An 8733-nucleotide genomic window follows, 5' to 3' on the forward strand; every position below is an offset into this window, starting at 1 on the left:
AGTAAGGAAAAATCCTTGAATGAGTAGGTGTGTCCAAACTTTTGAGACCCGCCAGAGACCCGCCAGAGCGGGTCTCACTATGATGATGCACGTTTGACTTGAATGTGAATATGCGCTCCTCAGCTCAGCCAATCAGAATACTGTTGCCTACTGGTCAGCCAAATGATCAATGTAGACGATTATGACGACAGACACATAGCGCGCAAACGTTATTAAAAAAACATCTGGCTCATGGGCCGCCGGCCGTGTCCATTATTTTATATATATTTGTTGTTGTTGTTGTTGTTGTTTTTGTTGTCAATTTCAACCAGCCCACCCTCAAATCAAATCAAATGTTATTGGTCACATACACATGGTTAGCAGATGTTATTGCGAGTGTAGCGAAATGCTTGTGCTTCTAGTTCCGACAGTGCAGTAACATCTAACAAGTAATCTAACAATTCCACAACAACTACCTAATACACACAAATGTAAAGGGATGGAATAAGAATATGTACATAGAAATATATTGCCAGATGGCCAGACGCCCATGCTCGAAGTCTATGGTTACAGCTAACATGCTAGTAGGTACCATAGACTTCCAGTCATTGCGCTAACGCTAGTTAGCATTGGCTCGCGAAACTACCTATAACTTCCTTCATACTGGATGCAGACATAAAAAGGGTATCCATGAGTTCATCTGACTCTGGGGAAGTAGATAAAGGACTTCATTGCCACAATCCCGAAGTATCCCTTTAAGGTATGTTATTAATGAGAAGTTGTTAGTGCATGCATTTAGTTAGTGCATGTGGTCCCGTGTGGCTCAGTTGGTAGAGCATGGCGCTTGCAACGCCAGGGTTGTGGGTTCATTCCCCACGGGGGGACCAGGATGAATATGTATGAACTTTCCAAATTGTAAGTCGCTCTGGATAAGAGCGTCTGCTAAATGACTTAAATGTAGTTTACCAGGTCATAACAAGCTCTGCTTCCATTTCATACTGACCTAAATAGCCTTAGTGTATCTGAAATGACCATGTACAACAGATGTAGGATCTTAATTTGAGCCAGTTTGCAAGAGCAGGTAAAATAATCCTACAGGAACATTTGAATTATTATGTGGATTATAATGAATCAAAAATGTTTGGGGGTTGATACATTTTTCGTAAGGGAAAATCAAGTCTGATATTTCAAAGTGGAAATGACAAACTTCAGAAGCCTTTTTGAAACTCGAATACACTACACGTTTTACATTTCCTGCAAAAGGTTATCCTGCAACAGGGTGTTCAAATTAAGATCCTACAACTGTACATGTACTTCGTATTCTGTAAAGCTTTGTTTGTGTCCATCATTCGCTCATTGTCGTCCTTGGTCAAATTTAAGATGCCCTTCCTGGCATAGACACTGGAGCCACTACGGTTGTACATATAGTAGCCACTAGATGGCAGTAGATGGCTTCTTGTACTATTCTGGAGGGAGTGATGAAATCTCCATATAAATCAATGGATCTCTCAGCATCTGTTGCGTAGACCAATAATTGCAATGGTTTGAATAGAGCAATCAGTCATTTACTTTCACAACATTTTACTGGACCTACTAGACCTACTAATAATCCACTGGTCTGTCATTACTAAACATAGATAGTAACTTTAGAATGGGGAGATGAGGTGATGACGAGCATACAGTACAGTATATCCCTAATAGATCAATCTTAATACTATTTATCTAGTAAGATTTTATTTGATTTAAAAAAATGATACCCTAATTTGATTTGGTTTGTAAAGAGTCATAGCGGTCTCTTTTACCATATGCTTGCAGTTCACATTGGAGTTAGTACATGTTTGTCAACAGTGAGAAATACAATCCATATTTCTCTATTGAATTGAAAATCAATTTTACAGAAAGCAATGAATGAATATGCCCCAGCCAAACTTGTTTTCATTTAACATCCGCTCTTTCAGTGTTACCTGAACCTTTATCAGACTGTTGTATGTGTGAATAGATTATGAATAACCTTGATAAATGGATTAGTGTTCTGTACATTGCAGTCAGACGGCTGAGCGTTTTGACTTGAGGCGTTTCTTGCACATAACACGAGTAAAACAACACAGTCTCTGTAGTGAGATAAACGAATCACCCCATCACTTCATGGCCACGGCTATTTCAATGTCTCACTTTGAAACTGTGCTCAAATCCAGGGGAGATGTGCACACTGAAGTCTTAAACGCAGCCCTGCTTCTGAGGTCTGCAGCTAAATGCTCCTCTTGGATTCATTCCTGCCATTGATCCATGTCTGGCTGCAGGGCCAGGGATAAGGGAGAGATGGCAGCTGGGAGAGACTCTGCTTCCCTTAATGAATTCATCCAGCTAGACAACAGCCCAAACAGCCTATGGATAACTTCTCCTCCCAGGCAGACTGGGGCTCGCTATCTGGGCCCACATGAGAACAAGAACAACTCCTCTTCTCTACTTTACCCGACCAGAAGGAGCAGAAGGTACTGATGGTCTGTGAGGGTAGGTATAGACAGGGACAGAGTAGATGTTCTGTGCGTTAGATGTACTGTACATGACCCGAGAGTGTGTCAGCAGGAGGCTGGCTCCCCAAGCAAGTCAGGCCACTCCCAGCAGCCTGGTCTCAGAGCATTTAGTTTTATTCTGTACGTAAATCTGTGATACTCCATTTAGTATAATATGTTACGTTTTGTATGTATTAATTTGTGCATGTCCATCACCCATTTCTTATGATATGTTATGAACTACAATCCGTACTATATGTTACAAATTGTCAAAATGTATGACATGTTAAGAATTCTAGCTAGGTGGCTAACGTTAGCTAGGCTAGGGGTTAGGGTTACGTTTAGGAGATATGTTAAAGGGTTAATGTTAGCTAAAAGGGTTAAGGTTAGGGCTAGGGTTAGCTAAGAAGTAGTACGTAGTTGAAAAGTTGCTAATTAACTAAAATTCTAAAGTTGTCCGTGATGAGATTCAAACTCACAACCTTTGGAAAGGGAAAGTGGGATACCTAGTCAGTTGTACAACTGAATGCCTTCAACTGAAATGTGTCTTCCGCATTGAGGTTGCTAGACGTTCGCATTATACACCCACCCAGACCACCCACCCTACTATTGTTTTTGCCTTAAGTAACCATCTGTCTTATGTAACCATACCAAATTTTAAATGTTATACTAATTTGAGTGTCGTGGATTTACATTTACTATGTTTAGTCTATGACACCAGGCTGTTCCTAGAGGCCAGGGCAGCTCTACTGCCAATGCAACTGTATCTCCAAAGGAACAGCACTGTCACTAAGGGAAAAAGGCAACAAAAAAAATAAACCTTTATTTAACTAGGCAAGTCAGTTAAGATAAAATTCTTATTTTCAATGACAGCCTAGGAACAGTGTGTTAACTGCCTTGTTCAGGGGCAGAACAACACATTTTTACCTTGGGGATTCGATCTTGCAACCTTTCGGTCACAAGTGCAACACTCTAACCACTAGGCTACCTGCCGCCCCTACACTCTAACCACTAGGCTACCTGCCGCCTCTACACTCTAACCACTAGGCTACCTGCCGCCTCTACACTCTAACCACTAGGCTACCTGCCGCCTCTACACTCTAACCACTAGGCTACCTGCCGCCTCTACACTCTAACCACTAGGCTACCTGCCGCCTCTACACTCTAACCACTAGGCTACCTGCCGCCTCTACACTCTAACCACTAGGCTACCTGCCGCCTCTACACTCTAACCACTAGGCTACCTGCCGCCTCTACACTCTAACCACTAGGCTACCTGCCGCCTCTACACTCTAACCACTAGGCTACCTGCCGCCTCTACACTCTAACCACTAGGCTACCTGCCGCCCCTACACTCTAACCACTAGGCTACCTGCCGCCCCTACACTCTAACCACTAGGCTACCTGCCGCCCCTAACATCTAAAGATCACTGTCCTCTTTTTTTTCACTCTGTTTTGCTTTTTGTCTTTTTACTTTCTAAACATCAAATGTGTTTTTATAATATATACGTGTGTAAGAAAGAATATTTAATTCAAAATAAACTAGATAGAGGTAAGGTGTATGCCTATATATTGTTTGGGTAATTGAATTCATTATTAATCATACCTCAAAACATGTACTTATAATTCTGTTACTCTTTCTCAAATGCCTCTACCCACTAAACCTGCCCATTTCCTCAGTGCAACACCTTTTGGCAGAGTGTTTCCATCCACCCTGTGATATACACATGGATACAGAGTGACATGGATAATGAGAGATACATTATTAATGAGCATCCTGATTGAGCATCTGATTTCTTCTGTCGAAGGCCAATCATATCTGTCAATTTATTTAGAGATTTAATCGCTATTATACATTGAGTTGAACAACAGGTGTAGCACACAAATAGCATTAGCTCGACAAAGAAATATCTAAAAAGGCAGTGGCTTGCAGGATGCAACGTTAAAACACATTGATGATGGGAATATGTGGTATTTCTGAAACGGCTTGAGTCAACCAGAGCAAACACAGTACTGAGGCAAAGGTTGGATTTTGTGTTTGTGTCTACCTTTTTTAGATAATAGATTGCACTTCCAAAGTAAGAAGAACAACTGAATTAAGATCAATTTCTTCATGTGTTTGAAAGGCTAGTTTGGTGGTAATTCTAACATTAATAATGGACAGCTATATTTGCATGTGTTTTATGTTTAAATGATCTAATTTCACTAGACTTTTTCTAAAGGTGGTTTTCACCTCGTCATTTTCTGATATATCGTGTCGCAGCTAATTACACATTTTCAATGTTGGCTTCCTAGTTTGCCTGCTAACCCCACATATATTTTTCCAGAGGTCTTGGTGCTGGAGAACGCTAAGTATCCAGCTTTGTTAATTACAAGGATAACACATTCACTCGTCAAATAATGGATATGGTTTGCAATTTCAAGTTTTAATAATCAATTACTGGGAGTAATTCTCTGTGGAGTCACAAGTGAGTCATTAAATCTCAAAAGGGAAGACATAGGTAATGTAGCTTTTTCTAAAGCCCTTTTTTTAAATACATAAGGGAACAGGTTCTCGTCTACTTCAATTCTATGCATTTCCTTCCCTTATTACAATGTAAAGTAGCTCAATTAGACCTGGACTGTTCAAATTGAACACGACAGTACAAGGCAGTGACACATCCCCTGGTTAAATACTGTCTCCATGTAGGTAGCAATTGCTAAAGACTAATATAAAGTAAGAAGTTAAACACTCTTGGTTAATATTATTGTACATCAAATGTATTGTTATAGGCAATAAATTAGAAATAATATTCATAATAAAATGAGCTTTAGGTCCAGGCTGATGTCATTAGATGTTAAGCTCAGTATAGCTTTCCCAGACCAGTGGCAGGATCGTTCTCATAACAATCCATGGTGTTGGTTTCTCCACCAGCAGGACAGTTGTTATTGTCTTCTCAGAAACACCTTCAAAGCAACAACATTACAGTGGGATTTCTGACCTTAGAAAGAGTGCTCTGCTATGAGGGAGCCTGGCAAGAGGCAGCTCCCCCCCCCCCTTCCCTAATCCCCGGTTGAAAGGCATACCTTTATATTGCTCAAAGGAGATAGAGAAATCACAGCAAGCCAAGTGTTTGTGTGATAAAAACTGACATGTGTAAATAATGCCTGTGTGTATACAGTAAAGAAGGGAATATTGTAAATATGTATAAGGTTCTTAGTAAGATCCCACAATGAATCGATAATATCAGAACGGATATTTTCGAGAGTTATTGGCTATCCTCGAACCCCTACCTGTTTTCTGAGCTGGATAGGTGCACTGAGAGATAGAGAGAGACATAGACAGAGATGGTTAGACAGAGAGAGAGAGAGAGAGAGAGACAGAAACAGAGATGGAGAGAGACAGAGAGAGAGACATAGATGGAGAGAGACAGAGATGGAGAGAGACAGGGAGAGAGAGAGACAGAGATGGAGAGAGACAGAGATGGAGAGAGACAGAGAGACAGAGATGGAGAGAGATAGAGACAGAAAGAGAGAGAGAGAGAGAAAAAAAAATTGAGCGAGGCTTCAGCATCTCCAGCAGCTTGGGCCTGTGTTGACCAACAGTGTTTCAGAAGTGCAGGAGCTCGCTGTGTGGCTCAGTGGCTGGCTGGCTGACTGGCTGACCACCGACTGAGCAACATTAAGGCAGTACTGCATGTAAAACCTGCTCACTCCTCACAGTAACACGTGAGTTTGGCAAGCAGGGAGGTGGGCAGAGAGAGAGCTGTGGACAGACAGCAGGGAGATTTAACTGACAGCTTATAGAGGAGATGGACTGATGTTTTAGGTGATCAAAAGGATGGACAAGAAATGGAAAATGACAGGGGGAAAAACAGGAAGGGGTCTTGCAGAGAAAACATTTGGATTTTTACAATCGTAAAAGAGTGTAAAACTTGAAAGCAAAGTTGAGATTTTGTTCAGCAGCATAGGCCTACTGATTGACATCACATAGTTCGTATTCAACTGCACATTTTCAGTTGGTTGGTATTCAAAATCATAAATGAGACATGCCCTGAAATTAATGCATCATGACATTATACAGGTACAGCAATCACATTTGATCCATAATACACTTGAAATATTCCGCTAGCTCAAATTTGGAATGTTTCAGTGTGAAGAACAAAAAGAGTTCACATATGACATTATGCAACATGTACTTTCAAAATAATTACTTTGAAATACTTCAAGAAGCAGCATGCACTCTAACCAAAGCATCGTTGTAGTATCACTGAAAACAGGGCATATTGTACGTAGTGCGCGTGCACACACACACACACACACACACACACACACACACACACACACACACACACACACACACACACACACACACACACACACACACACACACACACACACACACACACACACACACACACACACACACACACACACACACACACACACACACACACACACACACACACACACACACACACACACACACACACACACACACAATCTTGGGGTTTATAGACAGCAACACGGCCAACACACCACATTGAATCTATTTGCAATTCTACCTACTTTTTTCTCTCATTTACATGATGTGCGAGTGACTCCTGAGCTAGACAGGAAGCTTGGTGGAAGAGCTAGGAAATGAACCATTTCTCAGAGCGCTGAGGAGTGGAAGCAGAGCAGCATATGTTGGGATTTGAATAGTCAATCGATGAATAACCCAAAGCAGTGTTTTTCTGGACGGATTGGTTAGAACAGTGCTCTGCATTTGTGGGGGAGGGGAAAGGGGGGGGGTCATCCTTCCACAAAGTACCAGGTGGTAGTCAAAAATATTTGCAACGCCAGGAGGTATTTTAAGAGATATTTAAAAAAAATCGATACAGAGCTGACCTTTCACTGGGCATTTGCCGCTTGCTCACTCTCCCCATCTCCCCTGCTTCTGAGGCAGAGGAAATCATAGCACCATTTACACTGATTCTCTCCTAATCATATTCACATACTCTTTCTGGTGTTTCAGTTAGCTAGAATTTTGTCAAGAACAAAACATGTATTCATGACTTTCGCAAGACATCTCATCATCATTTTCTAAATGACTTGAACTGAATCCGGAATCCAGGTTTATTGTGTTTTAATATTGAGTTTAATATTAATATCTCAATTACAGTTGTTACATACAGTATTGTACTTACATTTAAGACTATATAAAAATAGATATGTTTTATTGACACATAATGATAAATGATTATTATGTCTTTGGGGAGTATCTAAAGGTTTGTTAGTGAAGTTTTCATATCTGACATTAGGTTGCAGACACAACATGCTTAACCATGAACTTTTCTGCTCTTTTCTGCCTGTCTTCACCTTTGGATAAGAGCCAATCTATTATTTTGTGAAATCATTTAGGAACGTTTGTCCCGCAAATCAATCCTGGTGAACATACTGTACAGTTTAACAGCTCAACAACAAAGACTCTCCTGCTCATCTGTCCGTCTGTCTGCCCGTCCGTCTGTCTGTCTGTCTCTCTGTCTCCCTGTCTCTGCCTCACAAGGTTGGAGCACCACTAGAGGGCAGGAAGTGCCCAACAAGCAGTCACATCAGAACAATCTCCAACTCCTTACACTTTTTATTACTAAACACAAAATCAAGTAATTACAGATTGTATTGTACCCTGAACTATATTATACCACTACACTATATCATACATGGTATATTATACTTTCCCTTTTTGTCTATAATGTTCAAATCCTATTTAGAACTATGTAATGAAACTGAAAGTGATTTAATACATTACATTGTTGCAGGAGAACGTTCTTTGCAATGAGGAAACCAAAACATGTAGTTTGTCATTTCCACCAAAAACTGGGTGATCTGATAAATCATAGTCAATCGATCAATAATATAATAATACTTTCAGCAACAAAAAATATATTTTTAATTTACAACCTGTAGAAATTATGAGAATAGAAAGGTTCAGAACTTTTGTGAAACATCACAGCACAGTTGAAAAATGTATGACAAATATAAATCCAATACGGATGGTGTTAAGAGATAGATGGGAGGTTGAATGGAACTGAAGGTTGGGAATAATAACAACTAATAACAAGATAACTAATGTAAAACATACTGTGTCCGTAAAATGTATATAGGTTGAGAACTTTTGCCAAATAAATCGATGGTTGAGGTTCGAGGAAGGACGGGAGTAAAAACAAACAAAACATAACTATTGTAAAATAGACTGTTCCTGTAAAATATATATAGTATG

This window comes from Salvelinus alpinus, chromosome 20 (genome assembly GCF_045679555.1).
Source record: "Salvelinus alpinus chromosome 20, SLU_Salpinus.1, whole genome shotgun sequence".
Classification (NCBI taxonomy): Eukaryota; Metazoa; Chordata; class Actinopteri; order Salmoniformes; family Salmonidae; genus Salvelinus; species Salvelinus alpinus.